The sequence below is a fragment of the Lissotriton vulgaris genome, chromosome 1_1, assembly GCF_964263255.1.
Source record: "Lissotriton vulgaris chromosome 1_1, aLisVul1.2, whole genome shotgun sequence".
Lineage (NCBI taxonomy): Eukaryota > Metazoa > Chordata > Amphibia > Caudata > Salamandridae > Lissotriton > Lissotriton vulgaris.
This window is the reverse complement of record NC_141685.1, coordinates 221,397,946-221,418,037: the sequence shown is the minus strand read 5'-3', so window position 1 is coordinate 221,418,037 and position 20,092 is coordinate 221,397,946. Positions and strand designations below refer to the sequence as shown.

At 46.3% G+C, this 20,092-nt stretch overlaps 1 long non-coding RNA gene across 1 annotated transcript in view; it reads left to right on the top strand.

Annotated features, from left to right (window-relative positions):
* Positions 1-2,974: 2,974 nt before the first annotated feature.
* The window catches only part of LOC147740935 (uncharacterized), a 123,521-nt gene continuing 106,403 nt past the window's right edge, over positions 2,975-20,092 (top strand). Inside the window, exon 1 of the long non-coding RNA XR_015299438.1 lies at positions 2,975-3,044. This is a non-coding gene — a long non-coding RNA (uncharacterized LOC147740935). The remainder of the gene's footprint in view (positions 3,045-20,092) is intronic.

The following is a 20,092-nucleotide window of genomic DNA, read 5'->3' as shown; positions in this document are numbered from 1 at the left end:
GCTGGCGGGGAATTTGATGTGACGTGTAGCTGGGTGAGCATGGCGTCAACAAAAGTGTGGAGGCAGCGTGACATGGTGGGCTGGGATATCCCCCCCAGCAGCCGCTACTATCCCCTGGAAACTCCCGGAGGCCAGGAGGTGCAGGCTACACAATACCTGCACATGTGTAGGCACCGCATTGGTACGGCTTGTTGGGTGCTGCATCAGGGGGTCAAGGTCCTGTATTAGCTGCATTATCATTTCCCCATTCAGCCTGTATTTAGCATATATCTGCTCTCTGGTTTGGCCCAGCAAGGTGACCCGCTGGCGGAATATCCTGTCCTGGATCCTGCGTCTCCTCCGTGCTAATCGCTGTAGCCTTCGACGCCTCACCACCAGGTACATTCCTGGCATTGTGGGACTCCTAATGCTGCTGCTGATGATTGTCCTCATGTGTGATTGGTCAGGCCAGAACCTGTTGGTGATTGGACAACGGTTTTTTAAAAGTAATTTTTGCATGGCTTTTATGGTTACCACCTGCTTTGAGTTGTCCTTATTTTGCGCGGCGCAAAATGCGATTTTTGGGTTTTTCGCTAATAGCGATTTTTCTTGAATACCGATTGCGAATCTATAGCGAATTCGCTATTTATTTCGCAGAATCCGTGGTTTCTCGCATTTTCAGATTTGCTAATGCTCACCTGCCGGGATTCTGCGAATATAATAGCGAATTCGCTATTCTGTGTTTGCGAATTCGCTATTTTGATGTTGAATGCCGATTACGGAAATTGCGCCCGCAATTGCATTTTCGCAGCGATTGCGGGCGCAATTTTACTTCATGAATCAGGCTGATAGTCGTCTTTCTGGATGACATTCTTCCATTTTCTAAAGAACATGCACTTCACATGAATCACGTTCTACAGCAAAATTTATGCAAAATTGCTGGCAAAACTAGAATTTCCTGTGTCCTATATTGTAGTGCCCAATCTTGGTGTTCTCGTAGATCACACTTTACCTGTAGAGAAACTGCAATGAATATCCCTCACTCCTGTTTCACTAAATCCAGAAGAAAATCCTGTGGCTCATTGATCCCAACCTACATATTCTGGTGATCAATGCTTTCATCCAATCAAAATTCGTCAAAATACTCTGTTGGGCTTCCCCAGAAAAGTTCTTCTTCAGCTCGTTCACAACAACATAAAATTAAATAAAATCCACAGGCTTTGAATTTGAAATAGCAATACTTGTGGAGAGGTAATAAGTGGGTGTAGGGAGATCATTGACAATTGGGAAACATACATGCATTTGTGATGGCTTTAGAAAAGAATAATGACAATATTGTTGTTCCAAATGCGACTATAATATGTCAACTTATGAAAAGGTACCTCATATGCTGATCAAATATATTAGACTGTGATTGTGTTCCTGAGCATATTGCATACTACAAAACCCAATATAAAGGAGACACGTGTAGGGAAAACAACATTTAAGATGCAAGAGTAAAAACTATGGGGCAGATGTATCAAGATTCCGTTTTGCGAATTCTAAATAGGGATTTTTTGTGAATCGCTATTTAGAATTCGCAAAATGGAATGTATGTACAAAATCGCTATTTTTTAGCGATTCCTTAATATTCTTTATTTGCAAATTCGTATTTTGCGATTTCGCAAATAAAGAATAATTTCCAATGCATTCCTAAGGGCCAATAATTCTCAAATTGCAAATTCGCAATTTGCTAATCGCAATTTGAGAATTATTTCAAGGGTGCAGGGGTGTCTCAAAGACATCCTGCTGCACCCCTGAAATGTACATGTGTGTGCATGTGGCACACATACATGCCCTATGGGCAAGTATGTGTGTCACATGCCACCATCACAAATGCCAAACAGGGCATTTTTTAAAGAAATCGCAAATTACCACCAACTACAAGTTGGTGGTAATTTGCGATTTCTTAACACAAATTCGTAATTTCAAAATGTTACATACATATCATTTAAGGAATCGCAAAAATTGCGATTCCTTAAATGCTATGGCAAAATAAGGAGTCGCAATTTTTTGCGATTCCTTAAATTGCAATTTTTTAATACCAAATCATGCTAAAAGGCCGTTTGCGAGTCGCATAGGCCGAAATTCTGCGAATTTCGGCCTTTGCGAGTCGCAAAAGCCTTGATACATATGGCCCTATGTGCCTACCAGCAGAAGGTCCTTGAATACATACTATCATATTACCAAGCACTAATACTAGTGGACGAGGTAATGTAGCCCCGAAATTGGACATATGGTGCTACCAGGCATGGGAACAAAAAATGTAAAAGACATTATTAGAACAGCCATGTACTAGGCAACCATGCATTTGTAATCAGCTATAACTGATGAGAACCATGGGGATATTTGGAGTCAAATTAGGTGCTGGACAGCCACCAAAAACACCAGTGGATGTCCATAAACCCTAATCATAGTGTATACATGACTTGGACACTTAAGCTAGGGTGGAGGAGACATCTACCTATTTTTAGGAGCCATCGCACATCCACCAAACTCTATACAAACCCCTAGTTGTTTTTTAAATGAGAAACAAAATGAGCTACCCATTGCAAGTTATAATTCAAGTACAGATGGTGCAATTTCATACAAAAGAGAACTAATTGGAGGGAACATGGCGGCTAGCTAGTGTGCTAGTGGGGAGCTGCTCTTTCACCCACCACGAAAATGAATTGATTTTTTCCCACATCTTTCCCTCATCTTTCTACCGAACAGAGCTGACATCTTTCTTCGGTTTTGTTTAGTTGTCAGGGGGAGTGGGGCCAAAAATTGCGGCTGTGGAACCAGCTTGGTTGCAAAGTACTGCGGTCCGCCGCGGTTGTTTGGGAAAGTGACTATGGCGACGGCAACACAGTGCATCTGACTCACCGCCCCTTTGTTTTTCCGCTTCATCTCACTTCCTTACTGCATCTAACTTCCCGGTTAGCCCTGGACCTCACCGCCATATTGTCTTAGTCCTGGAGTCAGGAGCCAGCAGCACACAGTATTTCCCTCTGCTGTCCTACGAAGCCATGTGGAGCCTTACGGTGGGTCAGTCAGTATCTGAATGTTTCAGGGGAGGGGGGTGAGTGTGGATTGGTCCGACAGTTCTCAGGGCGGCGGGTGCACTCGGGGAGTACCGTGTGGAACTCCGCTACCGTAATTTCATTTTAAGCTCACTAATATCTGCAGGTACTGGCGGAGTTTATGTCGGTAGGTCACAGGGATGGGCTCAGGAAATGCGCTACATAATTAGCGGAGACACCAGGTACCAGCTGCTATCACAACAGGGCAATCTTGTAAAGCAGAATAAAAAAACAATTTTGGGGTATGGCATGACTGCTAAAGGCCCAACTCATATGAGAAAGGGGGAAGGGGTGGAGCTGGAGAGCGAGTTCAAAAACCTTATTCTAATAAAAGGCCTTGTAGAGGGAAAATAGGAAAATACAGGTGAGGAAATGGCTGGGGGGAGAAGATACAAACTAAGATCCAACCTCTTTCTGGGAAAGGTCGAGGACCCCAAGGTGGAGCCACAAGTGGATCACCCCTTTAGCCCTTTGCAAGGCAAAACTAGAGGAAAAAACTCAGCTGTTAAAGCAGGTTGGAGCATAGTAGCAAAAGAAAAAAAGAAGAACGCTGCTCAGTCAGCATCTAGAATAACACATTCCCTGAGGTCCTACTTTAAGTTAAACTCACAGGTTAATCCACAGAGCAGTATGGACCATCCCCAAGGAGGCACAGGCAGGGGCACAGACAGAGCTCGCCCAACAAAACATAGAAACCGCTTCCCTACCTCCTATGACATCAGTGCACCCTATTCCGATCTCAAACAAGTACTCTCTCCTGAGAGAGACTAACTCTCATCAGTGTGGTATCTAAAAATATACCAAATTCAGAGGTGATCGATCAGGCTGAAGAAATTCAACCTAAAGAGGGAGTTAAAGATTCGGACACAACAGGTTTAAATGCAGTAAATGACTTACTAAACCAGCTCTCAGCAGAGATTAAAGATCGTTTTGTCACTTCAGAAAGCAACCAGAAAAAAATTCAAGACACATGTAGTAGCTTGGAGGAGAATTTAGCAATACTAACTAAACCCACAGAGGATTTGGAAAACAAAACGCAAGAGCTTGGGAAAAAGGTCCAAGATCATAGCCAAGAACTGGACGGACTCAGATCTAAAGAAAGAGAAATATCAGACAGATTAGAGAGGATGGGAAATAATTCCAGGAGAAATGATATCCGTACTCCTGATATTAAGGAGGGTGCAGAAAAAAAGGGCACATAAAAGCTTTTGCGATAAACATTCTGACTAAAACTTTTCCTCAAATTGCCTCAGCCTCTATCTGGGATACAGAAATCCAGCGAGCCCATCAAGATCCTTTCAGGCTCAATACTGGTTGAAAAAAGCCTAGAAAAATCCTGGTTAATATCCTCTCGTATTCTCTTAAAGAAAAGCTATTGGGGGCGGCCTTCAAGATTCCAGCCACTCAGGACCAGGAGTGTCCGTTCAAACTAAGGTCTGATATTTCAAGAATCACAGAGGACAGAAGATGTGAACTAGGTAAAAGATCGACTCTCTCAGGCAACGGGGTGCTCAAGTTCAGCTGAGGTTCCCAGCCTACCTTAAAGTGAAGAGAGCCAACAAAATGCATAATTTGTATTCCCCGGAGGAGGTAGATGAATTTATCATAAACTGTAAGGCAAGTGGTTAGCTTTTTTTTTCTTTTTTTTTTTTTAGGTGCAGGGAAACTGGCATAATAAATGTTAACATGAAAGACGGGTGAGGGGTTGCAGCTCAAATTGGCAACAGCCAATAAGCAGACAGGGAGGGCTCCCAGGGAAGGAGGGAGGATGGGACGGGGAGCACAGTGATGGTAGAGGGGGGTGTGGTGGCGAGCATAGGGTTAAATAGAAAACAAAATGGAAAAAGTGTCCTCAATTTACCTAGTCAGTGTTACTGAGATAAGGAGAATCAGGGAATTAAGGGAAGGGGGATAGGAATTTGAATAAGAATAAAGGAAGTGAGCGACTGGGCATATTATGTTGGAACATAAATAGTCCTAGAGTGAAAAGGAGACAGAAACTGGTTATCGAATATTTGAAAATTTGAAAAACTCCCCCATGAATGTTTTAATGCTTCAAGAAACCCACCTAATGAGGTCAGAGTGCATGGCACTATTCAATAAGAAGAAATGGGTAAAAAGTGTTATAGCCACTGACCAGCAATGTAGTTCTAAAGGTGTGTTAATAATCATTAACCCGTTAACCGCGGCGGTAATTCCGCCGCGGTGCAGGCGTTTCCAAGCGCGGGTGGAATGCCATCGGCCAATGGCCGACGGCAGCACTGGTGAGGTAGCGTTGCCGTCGGCCATTGGCCAACGGCAGCGCTTAAGGGGTTAAAAACAACTCAGGAATAGAACTAGGCAGAACACAAGCAGACACTAAAGGACGATGGGTGGTGGCAGAGATAAAGATGCAGGGCGTCATCTATACTTTAGCCAGTTATTATGGGCCAAATGAGGATGAGGTGAGCTTCTTGAGCAATCTTAGCACTGTCCTGATAGATTTTGAGGCCCCACTGATAATAGGTGGAGACTTTAATCTATTATTGAAAAATTGAGCTGGACAGATCTTCCGCTCGTACCCAAATATATTCACTCCGCATAAGAACATGCCTCTTAGCCATGATGGATAATTTTAATCTGTGCGATGTATTGGAAATGTGAGAGACTATTCTTTCTTTAGTAAAAAGAATGGTCACTACTTCAGGATAGATTACATTTTTATGGACCGCCTGGAGGTAGAAAGAGTTAAGAAAGTGTAATATTTGCCATACACCTTTCAGATCAAGGTGCAATAGAATTGACCATGGTGCTCCCCTCTATCCCATTGTGTAGAAGGTGGACACTAAACAGAAGATTGCTGTCACAAACTGAAATAATGGAAAAGATCAAATTAGACGTGGAAGCCTTTTTTAATCAAAATCAAGAATCTGCTTCTATTCATGTGGTCTGGGACGCCTTTAAAGCATGGCTAAGAGGTATGCTGAAGAGGGCGGCCGCAGGGTGTGTTAAATCTGAGAAAGAGAAGACAGCTTCAGTGGAGGAGAAGGTGAGGAAAATGAAGAAATATTAAAATCTGGACAAGTTCAGGGGGAAGAAAAAGATAAACTGATGGGTATGTTGGAAGATCAATAACGTGAATATAGGTTAACTCTGGAAAGAATCATGTTAGAGAAGTGGGAAGCAAGCAGAATGAGTGAGTTTGGTCAGGGTGAGGATTGTGGTAAAATACTAGCTATAAAGAACAGAATGGACAGGTCTCAAAACAACATAACTAGGATCAGAATAGAAGACGGGGACGAATCTTCTGCTCAGTTCACCGATAATAAGAGCGAGCTTGAGAGAGAATTTTGTAAATGTTAATTTTTTCAAGAATTGTAGAGGGAGGATTTAGTCCCAGATAAAACAGCTGGAGATCTTTGGCTGGGTCAGAAACCGCTACCTAGATTGGCTTCTGAAGGAATAACACTACTAAACCAAGATATAACAGTAAAATCATGGATGCCATTAAGAAAATCAAAAAAGGAAAGGCAGCCGGCCCAGATTCAATCCCAAATGAGATCCATCTGCTGCTGATGGAGGAAATCATCCCAATATGGTTAAAACAGTTTAACGGGGTCATTCTCCACTACTGGACTCCTGGAACGAGGCAATCATCACCCTGATCTTAAAGCCGGGTAAAGATCCTACCCAATGCCAATTTTACCGCCTTGATATCTTTACGTAATTGTGATTACAAAATGTTTACCTGAATTATTAATGCTCCTTTGAGTAAGTTAGCTGGAGCACTAATACATATAGATCAGAAGGGCTTCCTCCCTGGGCGGCAGATGAAGCATTCTGTTATCTCTCTGATCAGTGCAATAGATCTGGCAACAGCGGCTAATGCCCCATTAAATATAATAACTTTGGACGCTGCAAAAGCCTTTGATCGTGTTAACTGGTGTTATCTGCTAAGTGTATTAGAGGCTTTTGGGTTTGATTCCACCTTTAGAGATCTGTTGGGGAAAATATATAGCCAACCACACACCCAAATATTAGTAAATGGAAGCATTTCTACCCCAATATCAATAGGGCGGGGTACAAGACAGGGCTGCCTGCTGTCTCCTACACTCTTCAACCTATATATTGAACCATTCGCACAAAGTCTAAGACTAAATAATGAAATACAGCCTTTCTTAATGAATGGTTTTTTAAGGAAACTTGCCCTATATGCGGATGATATAATTCTTTTTACATCTAATGCTAACCAAGGTATACCAAGCCTATTAAGGGAGGTACAGGTTTTCGGCAAGCTGTCAGGATACGAGATAAATAATAGTAAGTCGGAGATCATGGCATGGAATTCTGAAGTGCAGGGCTACAGGGTGTCAAAGGAGATATGGCACTTGGGAATTACTATAACTCAAGAGCAGTCTGATCTCCCCAAAACAAATATAGACCAAGTACTTAAAGAAGCCGAAACATTGCTAAAAAGATGGCAGAATCTTCTGCTCATGCACTTTGGCTGAGTAAAATTGAACAAGATGTGTGTTCTGCTAAAGTTCGCTTACCTTTTTAACAACATCCCCCTAACTTTTGACAAAACTAAACAAAATTCAGGGTAAGATCTCTTCTTTTGTCTGGGCCGGGAAAGGGATCAGACTATCCTGGAAAAAGCTAAGTCGAAAATTGTCAAATGGAGTTTTGAGCCTACCAGACCTTCAGATATACTGTTGGGCATACCAATTGCAAAACAACAGAATGTTCCTAAACAGGCCAGATGAACATTTGATGGGCTGCATGTTCAAGGCAATGTTGCACGAGATATCAGCCAAGGGTTTCATGTATAAATTTGGCGCCCCTAAATTTTTTTAAAAAGTTTGCCTGAAGATATTACTCGCTGACGCTAAACTATGGTTTTACTGTCGTAGTATCCTAGGCATTCACTTTTACAGCGAGTGGGCACCAGTGTGGGACTCCCCAAGCACACCGGAATGCTTGAAATATGTATTATCTCAACGTCTGAAAGAGGCAGGGGTGAAGAGGAGGGTCGAGATTGTTAAAGGAAACAGCTGCCTCCCTTGGGATGCTTGGAGCCATTTAACAAAAAACTGTTTATCCTGATTCAAATATTATCAAATATCCACCTGGTGTACAAGTCAAAATTGGCAATTTCCTGGGGACTGTACAATGGAAGAAGATCTCCGGGATGTCAACCCCAGGAAGAAGGAAATCGCTCTTTGGTACAATTACCTACTCAAGACAGCGGATAGGAAATTGGACCACCCAAATCTCTGGTATGAGTGCTTGCCAGATGAAGAGCTCCAAACATTATGGCAAGTATCTTTGGAAAAATTATATTTTTTCATTAAATCCGCTGCACTAAGAAAGAATCACTTTTTCACTATCAATAGGATTTATTGGTCTCCGCTCAAGATTTCTAAAATAAGGGGAGGAGGTGAATCAGGATGTATAAGATGCCAGGCTCAAGAGGTGGACGACATCCTTACGTTCTTAACCTGCTCAGTGTTGGAGGATTATTGTAAGAAATTGAGTAAGACCCTGACTGAGATATTTGGTAAAGATGTGAGAAGTTGGCCTGGTATATAATGCTCACTAATTCTAGTGATCACTTTGTACCATGCCAAGCAACCCTTATGATGATTGGTTGTAATTCAACCTTGTAGACCAGTTATCCTAGTGGTAACGTGGACAAAGCAGTCTTAGGCTAAACTCTGAAAGGCATGTGAAGCCAGCTGTTATACCATACACAACCCCCTTGAATACCAAATGAAAGGGACACCACACAGATATATATTGAAAATATATATTGATTTATTAACTATAAAATCCCCTGGACTCTTTATGAGCACAGAAGCACAAGCGTTAAATCACAAGACAGTTTAAAATACACAAAAGTTGCACAATATGGATGAGCCCTAGGGGCCACCTAAACCATATACTAAGAAAGTGGTATAAGAGATACCAATAGGAAAGTGAAGAGGCCTAGGGCCTTGGGAATCGCTGGAGCTATTCGAGACTAGCAGTGACTAAGTCGGGAGAGACCCACGGGACTCAGGTGCAGTGTTCAAAGTGCACGCACTTTCCAATGCAAAGTCTATGGTGCGTAAAAAGTACAAAGTTAGAAAGTTAGGAACCTTCCGAGTGACCTACGGAGTTAAAACTTAAGACACAGGCCCTTGAGATGTGTACCAGTGCAGGAGCACCGGCGGAGCTGAGTTACCTCACCCACAGGAAGCGGGTGCACAGGGTCGAAGTAGTGTCGGGTTTCGTCACGCTGGTCGATGGTGCTTGGAGCTGAAGATGCTGCAGGCGGCTCGATGTGAAGAGTTCCGGTGGATCCAAGGGTGGATCTGAAGATGTGAAGACCTGAAAGCAGAGGGGACAGTGTTCAAAGTCACTAGCCAGTGACTACCGTGGAACCAGATTGGAACCAGGCGATGTCGGGTGCAAACAGGCATTGTCGGGTAGCTTCTTTCTGCAGCCACGTGGATACCCAGGGTCGAGGACGTCCAGGAGTCGGTCATGAGCTGTCCCACGTAGGCTTCTGGCTGTTGGCGGTGTCAGCGACCTGATCGGAGCAAACAGGCCTTGGCAAATGCAAGCAGAAGTGGAAAGATGCTTAACACTCAGACCAGCAAGGTCAGAGCGGGTGCTCCTTTTCACAGGAGCTTGGGTAGGTCTGGAGCAACCAGACCTGCTGTGTAAATCGTCGGTTTCGTCGCCAAGATGGCCGCTGACCACGTGGCTAGTGGCCGGGATGGCGCGTCGAGTGGCACAATGCAAAAGGGCCCCTGCAGATTGTGGAGATGCGGAGGGCTGATCTTCGGTGCAAGGGCTGCTCGGTGGTGGGGGTTCTCAGTCCCCAAAGCACAACGTCGAGGATGCCTCAGAAGCTGCGCAGTCAGCTTTTCGAGTGTCTTCCAAGAGGTCCGGTCCCACGTCACTCGGTGCCTCCACGGGTCCCTTCTTTGCAGGGACTGTGGATCGGGCTCTGAGAGGTCTGGGAGTCTGGTTCTTGTCGGGCTCTGGGCTCCGGCGGGAGGCGGGAGGCGGCGGCAAAGCAGACGTCGAGTTGCTGGTTGGTACCTGTGTTCACAGGGTGGCCACTCCTAGGCCACAAGGGAGATTCTCTTCAGTCTTCTGTGCAGCAGAATGTCGAAGTCCAGTATTCTTCTTCGTGTAAAGTTGATTCAGGATGATCTGCTGTGCAATGGCACTGCTCCCACTCTTATTCCCAATCTGAGGGGTGGATCACCTACTAGGTCCCTCCTCTGGGAGGAACCAGGAAGGGGGGCGGTTACACCCCCTTTCCTTTGTCCAGTTCCGCGCCAAGCCTGGGTCTGGAAAGTCCCAGGACCGGTTTGGACTGGCCTATGCACGGGGACACCAGCTTAGGGAGTGGTTCCCGACAGCTGCAGACAGGCTCAGCTCATGCTAGAGCACCATCTCACATATTTCCAAGCACTCTGCCTCCAGGATTGATGGGGCCTTCCATAGGAGTGGCTGATAGGAATATATGTGTCCAGTTTAGGGTTAGGCACAGATATACTGTACCTAAGTAAGAGGTGGTTACACCGACTTACCCCAGCTGAGTGATCAGCCAGTTGTGTCAAATATTGAGGCCAGGCCAGGGGTGGCATAATACATGCTGCAGCCCCTGGTAGGCCTTGGATACACCTATGCCCTGGGCACCTAGGGTGCACTAATACAGGGGCTCATAAGGTGAACCAGTTCCAATTCGTAATGCACCTAGAGTGCATTGCAGTAATTTAGAGAGAGAACAGCAGGCTGTGGGTCTGATTAGCAGGCCCACAGCCACATTAAGTCAGAAACCAGTGAAGCAAAAAGCAAAAATTTGGGGTGACCATAGGATAGCAGACCCTACTCTCCTACATAACCCCCCCCCCCAAACGCAGGGACATTAGACTAACCTTGACCAGTTGTGTCTTCATGTTCTAAGTGGAAGTACCTGGAGAGACCATCTGCGTTGCCATGGTCAGTCCCTGGGCGGTGCTCCACTGTAAAGTCCATCCCCTGTAGGGAAATGGACCACCTGAATAGTTTGGGGTTTTCACCCTTCATCTGATTAAGCCATAAGAGGGGCTTATGGTCGGTCTGAATCTTGAAGTGAGTACCAAACAAGTATGGCCTCAACTTCTTCAGGGCCCACACCACAGCAAAGGCCTCCCTCTCTATAGCTGACCAACGTTTCTCTCTGGGGGTCAGCCTTCTGCTAATGAAAGCAATGGGCTGGTCCTGGCCATCTACATTAAGCTGTGAAAGCACTGCTCCCACTCCCAACTCAGAAGCATCTGTTTGGACAATGAACTCTCTTGAGTAGTCAGGACTCTTCAGGATAGGTGCAGAGCACATGGCCTTCTTCAGGTCATCAAATGCCTTTTGACAGATTTCTGTCCACTGAACCTTTTTGGGCATCTTCTTAGATGTCAGATCATTAAGAGGGGTCACAATGGACCCATAGTTCTTAACAAACTTCCTGTAGTACCCAGTCAGGCCCAAGAAAGCTCTGACCTGAGTCTGGGTGGTTGGAGGGGACCAGTCCTTGATGGTCTGGATCTTACTCTCCAGTGGTTGAACTTGGCCTCCACCTACAAGGTGGCCCAGGTATACAACCTTACTCTGCCCTATCTGGCACTTTGTTGCCTTGATAGTGAGGCCTGCCTTCTGCAGAGCCTCAAGCACTTCCTTCAGGTGGACCAGGTGATCCTCCCAGGTGGAGCTAAAGACAGCAATATCGTCCAGATAAGCTGCACAAAAGTCATCCAGCCCAGTAAGGACTTGATTCACCAACCTTTGGAAGGTGGCAGGTGCATTCTTCAAACCAAAGGGCATCACCACAAACTGATAATGCCCACTAGGGGTAGAAAATGCTGTTTTGGCTTTAGACTCCTCAGCTAACCTGATTTGCCAGTAGCCAGCTGTCAAGTCAAATGTGCTCAAATATTTGGCAGAAGCCAACTTGTCAATGAGCTCATCTGCCCTTGGAATAGGGTGTGCATCTGTCCTGGTGACAGCATTGAGTCCTCTGTAATCCACACAGAACCTCATCTCTCTCTTGCCATCTTTGGTGTGAGGTTTGGGGACCAGAACCACTGGGCTAGCCCAGGGGCTCTCTGAAGGCTCAATTACACCTAATTCCAGCATCTTTTGCACCTCAGTCTTTATACAGTCCCTGACGTGGTCAGGTTGCCTGTAAATCTTGCTCTTTACAGGAAGACTGTCACCAGTGTCCACCACATGGGTACACCAGTTAGTCTGACTGGGTGTCAACGAGAACATATGCCTGTATGCCTGTAGAACTTGTCTGCAGTCATGTTGCTGATGTTCAGTCAGGCTGCCACCTAAGGCCACACCATCAACTGAGCCATCCTCAGGGTTCTGAGTGAGCAGGTCTGGGAGAGGGTCACTCTCTTCCTCCTGTCCCTCATCTGTAGCCATGAGCAAGCCCATGTCTGCCCTGCGGACATATGCCTTCAATCTGTTCACATGGAGCACCCTGTGGGGGCTCCTGGGAGTTCCTAGGTCCACCAAGTAGGTAACCTCTCCCTTCTTCTCCAGAATTGTATGGGGTCCAGACCATTTGTCTTGGAGTGCTGCTGGGGCCACTGGCTCCAACACCCATACCTTCTGTCCAGGCTGAAATTCAACAAGGACAGCCTTTTGGTCATGCCAAGCTTTTTGTAATTCTTGGCTAGCCTCAAGGTTTTTGGATGCCTTTTCCATGTACTCTGCCATCCTGGAGCGGAGACCAAGTACATAGTCCACTATGTCTTGTTTAGGCTTTTTGAGAGGTAACTCCCATCCTTCCTTCACTAGACACAGGGGTCCTCTTACAGGGTGCCCAAACAACAATTCAAAGGGGCTGAAGCCAACCCCCTTTTGAGGGACCTCTCTGTAAGCAAACAAAAGGCAGGGCAGTAGGATGTCCCATCTTCGCCTGAGCTTTTCAGGTAATCCTTTAATCATGCCCTTTAGGGTCTTGTTAAATCTCTCAACAAGCCCATTGCATTGTGGGTGATAAGGAGTGGTGAACTTGTAGTTGACACCACATTCCTTCCACATAGCTGTCAAATAACCTGACATGAAGTTGGCACCTCTATCAGATATTACCTCCTTAGGAAACCCCCCTCTGGAGAAAACTCCAAGTAAGGCCCTGGCCACAACAGGAGCTGTTGTGGTCCTACAGCTGTGGAATTGCCTCTGGGTACCTGGTGGCATGATCCACTACCACCAGTATGAATCTGTGCCCAGATGCTGTAGGGGGATCCATTGGACCAACAATATCAATCCCCACTCTTTCAAAGGGAACCCCCACCACAGGTAGTGGTATCAGGGGGGCCTTTGTTGTTCCACCTGCTTTACCACTGGCTTGGCAGGTTTCACAGGAGCGACAAAACTCCTTGGTGTCTTCAGACATGTGAGGCCAGTGAAAGTGAGGGACAAGCCTGTCCCAGGTCTTATTCTGGCCTAGGTGTCCTGCTAAAGGAATATCATGGGCCAAGGTGAGTAGGAAGCCCCTAAATTGCAGAGGTATAACCAACCTCCTGGTAGCACCAGGCTTGGGGTCTCTAGCCTCTGAATAAAGGAGTCCATCGTCCCAATATACTTTATGGGCACCTTGAGCATTCCCAGCAGCCTCAGCAGCAGCCTGCTGTCTGAGGGATTCAAGAGAAGGACAGGCTAACTGAGCCTGCCCCAAGTCTGCCCTAGAAGGTCCCCCTGTCCTCAGAAACTCAACCTGATCAGGTTCAAGTTCTTCAGAGACAGTTCCTTCAGGGGTCTCAAGATCAGTTTCCTGTGAAGCCTGATCCTCACTTGCAGGCAGTTGGGAAGGCGCAGCCTTAACCCTCCTGTTCTTCCTCTTGGAAGGTACTTGGTCCATTGTTCCAGGATCCAAGACCTGAGGTTCAGAGAGGCACTTTTTGGCCTGTGACCTGGTCACAGCAAGGACATGTGATGATATCCCTAACATCTCTGCATGAGTCCTGTACTCAACTTCTGACCATAGAGAGTTCTCCAGGTCATTGCCCAACAAACATTCTACTGGGAGATCAGCACTAACCACAACTTTCTTTAGGCCAGTTACCCCTCCCCAGGAAAAGTTAACAAGTGCCACACTATGTGTAGTAGTGACATTGCTGGCATTGGTCACCAGGTAATCATCGCCTGGCATGTATTGTCCAGGGTCCACAAAGTTAGGTGTCACCATAGTGACACTGGCACATGTGTCCCTGTAAGCTTGAGCCACTTTATTGTTGATCAAAGGTGTCTGTCTGTATTTGCCCAGGTTACTGGGACTTATGTCAGGGGTCAAATCTATGTCCCCTTCACAAACCAGAACAGCCTGTGTAAGGGTTCTGACTAGGTCAGAATCTCCTTCAGTTCCCAAAGTGATACCCACTAATCCCTTGGCTTGAGGACCAGCACTGCTAACTGTACTAGTGGGTGCAGGTGCCTTAGGGGCTGCAGTGCTGGGGGCTCCACCCTTTTTACACTCACTTGTCCAGTGAGAGGTGTTCTTACAAGTTTTACACCAGGGTTTCTTCTGACCTTCTTTCTTCTTCTTCTTGGAAGTTTGGGACCCACCCTCTGTCTCAGTTTGGGGCCCTGTTGAAGACTTCTGGTCTTTAGCTTTCTGCTCCCCACCCTTCTGGTCTGTTTTCTTCTGGTCACCACCCTGGTTCTGGTTCTGGTTCTTTTGCTTAACTCTGGTTCTTACCCATTTATCTGCCCTCTTTCCCAATTCTTGGGGAGAGGTCAAATCTGAGTCAACCAAATGTTGATGCAACTGCTGGTTCTGACAATTATTTAAAATTTGTTCTCTCATCAGCAAATTATACAATCCTTCATAGTCTGTAACCTTGCTTCCCAGCAACCATCCCTCCAGAGCCTTAGTGGCACACTCAACAAATTCAGACCAGTCCTGAGTCTGTGTCTTCTGGGTATCTCTGAACATTAACCTGTACTGTTCAGTGGTTAAGCCTAACCCATCAATCAGAGCACTCTTCAGGACCAGGTAGTTTCTAGAATCCCCATCACTAACTGTGAGGAGTCTGTCTCGGCCTCTACCTTCAAAGGAGAGCCACAAGATTGCTGCCCACTGCTCCTGAGGGATCTGCTGTACTCTGCAGGCTCTCTCCATTGCAGTAATCCATTTATGGATATCATCCCCAGCTTTGTAGGGGGGCACAATCTTACTCAGGTTTCTGTTATCAAAAGACCTGTCTTTATCCCTGTGGATATTGCTGCCACCAGTGGGTTCTATTACCCCACTCTCTCTAGGCTGTCTTGCTCTAGCAAGTTTCTCTTGGGCCAGGGCAATCTCTAACTCTTGTCTCTGGACTCTCAATTCAGCCTCTCTAATTTGAGATTCTCTCAATTTGGCCTCATGTTCCCTTCTCTGAGGGCTAGTCATCTCCCTTCTGGAGTGACCATGAGAGCCTCTAGAGACATGGGAGGTATTGGATTCACATGAGTGATTCCTCCTCCTCCTATGCCCCTTGTTAAGTCCACCTGGGGGTCTGAATGGGTTGTTACCAGATTCATTCCCAAGTTGGCTTAAGTTAGCCTGGTTCAGTCTACTGACCAGCACCTGACTATTTCTGTCATCATCTAACTCACTGCTTTCCACCTCCTCCTCTTCCTCTTCCTCTTCATCTACCTGAGGAGCTCCAGTGGTGGAGGCTTCCTCATCTACCAGGATGATAGGACCAGGGGTGTCTACAGTGTCATCCTCTGAAGGATGGCCTCCTTCAGCATCCCCTGTGGGGTTTGCCTTAGAGGGCTTTAGAGTCTCAGACTGGTCTAAGAGCTCTCTTAGGTGGTCTGTAGTAGGGGAAGGCCCTGTCTTCAGACCCCTTAAGACACAAAGCTGTCTTAATTCCTTAAAGGAAAAAATAGCAAATTTGGATGGTGCCCTTGGAGGGTCACTCTCAACAGGAGTAAGTCCACTGGACCCCTCTGCTCCAGACATTGCTCTAGTGTGGGTGGATGTGTTGCAATCTACCTACACTGGTGTTTACCTACTAAACCTATCTAGTAGTTGTAGCTAGGGTGTGCTACTCCCTTTGCTCTACAACAACTAAGTTCAGTAGAACTTAAGTATACTAGTCTTGTTTTATATGTACCTAGCAGGTACCTGTATGATCTTTCAAATGATAATCTCAAAGATTGTAATGGTAAAACAACAGCAAGCTCAGATCCCAATCCGCTGCTCACCAATGTGAGAAGTTGGCCTGGTATATAATGCTCACTAATTCTAGTGATCACTTTGTACCATGCCAAGCAACCCTTATGATGATTGGTTGTAATTCAACCTTGTAGACCAGTTATCCTAGTGGTAACGTGGACAAAGCAGTCTTAGGCTAAACTCTGAAAGGCATGTGAAGCCAGCTGTTATACCATACACAACCCCCTTGAATACCAAATGAAAGGGACACCACACAGATATATATTGAAAATATATATTGATTTATTAACTATAAAATCCCCTGGACTGTTTATGAGCACAGAAGCACAAGCGTTAAATCACAAGACAGTTTAAAATACACAAAAGTTGCACAATATGGATGAGCCCTAGGGGCCACCGAAACCATATACTAAGAAAGTGGTATAAGAGATACCAATAGGAAAGTGAAGAGGCCTAGGGCCTTGGGAATCGCTGGAGCTATTCGAGACTAGCAGTGACTAAGTCGGGAGAGGCCCACGGGACTCGGGTGCAGTGTTCAAAGTGCACACACTTTCCAATGCAAAGTCTATGGTGCGTAAAAAGTACAAAGTTAGAAAGTTAGGAACCTTCCGAGTGACCTACGGAGTTAAAACTTAAGACACAGGCCCTTGAGATGTGTACCAGTGCAGGAGCACCGGCGGAGCTGAGTTACCTCACCCACAGGAAGCGGGTGCACAGGGTCGAAGTAGTGTCGGGTTTCGTCACGCTGGTCGATGGTGCTTGGAGCTGAAGATGCTGCAGGCGGCTCGATGTGAAGAGTTCCGGTGGATCCAAGGGTGGATCTGAAGATGTGAAGACCTGAAAGCAGAGGGGACAGTGTTCAAAGTCACTAGCTAGTGACTACCGTGGAACCAGATTGGAACCAGGCGATGTCGGGTGCAAACAGGCGTTGTCGGGTAGCTTCTTTCTGCAGCCACGTGGATACCCGGGGTCGAGGACGTCCAGGAGTCGGTCACAAGCTGTCCCACGTAGGCTTCTCGCTGTTGGCGGTGTCGGCAACCTGATCGGAGCAAACAGGCCTTGGCAAATACAAGCCACGCAGAAGTGGAAAGATGCTTAACACTCGAACCAGCAAGGTCAGAGCGGGTGCTCCTTTTCACAGGAGCTTGGGTAGGTCTGGATCAACCATACCTGCTGTGTAAATCGTCAGTTTCGTCGCCAAGATGGCCGCTGACCACGTGGCTAGTGGCCGGGATGGCGCGTCGAGTGGCACAATGCAAAAGGGCCCCACGCAGATTGTTGAGATGCTGGAGGGCTGATCTTCGGTGCAAGGGCTGCTCGGTGGTGGGGGTTCTCAGTCCCCAAAGCACAACGTCGAGGATGCCTCAGAAGCTGCGCAGTCAGCTTTTCGAGTGTCTTCCAAGAGGTCCGGTCCCACGTCACTCGGTGCCTCCACGGGTCCCTTCTTTGCAGGGACTGTGGATCGGGCTCTGAGAGGTCTGGGAGTCTGGTTCTTGTCGGGCTCTGGGCTCCGGCGGGAGGCGGGAGGCGGCGGCAAAGCAGACGTCGAGTTGCTGGTTGGTACCTGTGTTCACAGGGTGGCCACTCCTAGGCCACAAGGGAGATTCTCTTCAGTCTTCTGTGCAGCAGAATGTCGAAGTCCAGTCTTCTTCTTTGTGTAAAGTTGATTCAGGATGATCTGCTGTGCAATGGCACTGCTCCCACTCTTATTCCCAATCTGAGGGGTGGATCACCTACTAGGTCCCTCCTCTGGGAGGAACCAGGAAGGGGGGCGGTTACACCCCCTTTCCTTTGTCCAGTTCCGCGCCAAGCCTGGGTCTGGAAAGTCCCAGGACCGGTTTGGACTGGCCTATGCACGGGGACACCTTGTGTGCCCCGGGCATGTCTGATTCTATTCAGCCCTGTCCTACCCAATACACAAAACCCTGTCTGGGGTGGTGCTCGCACCTCCCAAGGCAGGAAACCCTTTGTCCAGGCCACCATCTGCCGAGTTTCGGTCAGCAGCAGGAGGCCAGACTCGTGTCTGTGGTGGCAGCATCCATTTTGTGATGCTGAGGCTCTGTTTAACTTTAACCGGGGTTAAGGCTACACACATGTCGTGTCCCTCTAGAAGGGTGGAATGCTATCCCCGTCGCCAGAATTGGCGAGGGGATAGTATTCCAATTCGTATGACACCTTACTCGACATGTTTTGATAAAGCCAAACCAAAGATAGCAAATAACCGCGAGGATTATAATGCACTTAAGAGTATATGGTATGGCAATATCCCGGAACAGCTTAGGGAGTGGTTCCCGACAGCTGCAGACAGGCTCAGCTCATGCTAGAGCACCATCTCACATATTTCCAAGCACTCTGCCTCCAGGATTGATGGGGCCTTCCATAGGAGTGGCTGATAGGAATATATGTGTCCAGTTTAGGGTTAGGCACAGACATACTGTACCTAAGTAAGAGGTGGTTACACCGACTTACCCCAGCTGAGTGATCAGCCAGTTGTGTCAAATATTGAGGCCAGGCCAGGGGTGGCATAATACATGCTGCAGCCCCTGGTAGGCCTTGGATACACCTATGCCCTGGGCACCTAGGGTGCACTAATACAGGGGCTCATAAGGTGAACCAGTTCCAATTCGTAATGCACCTAGAGTGCATTGCAGTAATTTAGAGAGAGAACAGCAGGCTGTGGGTCTGATTAGCAGGCCCACAGCCACATTAAGTCAGAAACCAGTGAAGCAAAAAGCAAAAATTTGGGGCGACCATATGATAGCAGACCCTACTCTCCTACAAAGAAATAGAGGTAAGTTTTGTACTAATATTTTTTGGGATAGTACAGTCTTCAGGGAGGGCGGGGTAGGGCGAAATGACTGCTGAACAAAGTAACCTGGTGTTTTACATTATTCTCCTGGCAAGAAGAGAAATTTGTAAAAGGTGGCGTCAGGCAGACCCACTATCTTGGAGGGAATGATGGAACTTAGTTAGATATTTTAAAGAATTAGATCATAAGGTTAACTGTGTTAGATATAGAAGCGAGCACATATCCTTTTGAAGATTACTAGATTAGGAGGGAGGCGGGTGGGCTGAATAAGACCAACAAACAGTCCAATGATTACACCTCTCTGTCAGTTCACGATGTGCATAATGGGCTTGCCCCCATGGCACATCAGCTGAGATCAGATTCTCTAAGTTATAAGCATTTGGGTTGCGGTCATCGAGAGGTTACTTATACAATAGTATGGAGGTTATATGAGGACAAAAAAAAAGATAAATGATTGGTTCTCTCTTTTGCAAAAGAATGCAGTTAAGCAAGGTTAAATGTTGTTTGCAAATAGCACATTAAATGGTAGTTACTTTAGTTTATCATGTAGTGTAAATTGATCCAAACTATATGAATAGCACCAAAATATAAAAATGAAATGATAGGCAGTCAAGGGTTGCATTACACATTAGCTGAGTTAGTACTAAGACGTTTATACATAGATACTGGCATAACACGTATAGTATTTGTAATTATGTATGTTCTATTTTAAGACGTGTTGTAATTTAATCTAGGTGGTTGTTTAAAAAATGGCTGCCAAACAAATACTGTGACGCAAGGTTGGTATACTGCTTTGTGTCAAGGGAGTTGTGTCTAGAGCTGCTGACTTTGGAACTTGGGCACTGCAAATCCTTGCCTCAGCACTTGCTCAACATAGTGGAATTCTTGGCAAATCACTTAATCTCCAGGTGCCTAAAAATGTACAATGCAATGTGTGTATATGTGTAACTTCTTGCTTGTTGATTATAATCGTCTCACATTCCCAAGTAATGTCCTTGCCACGTT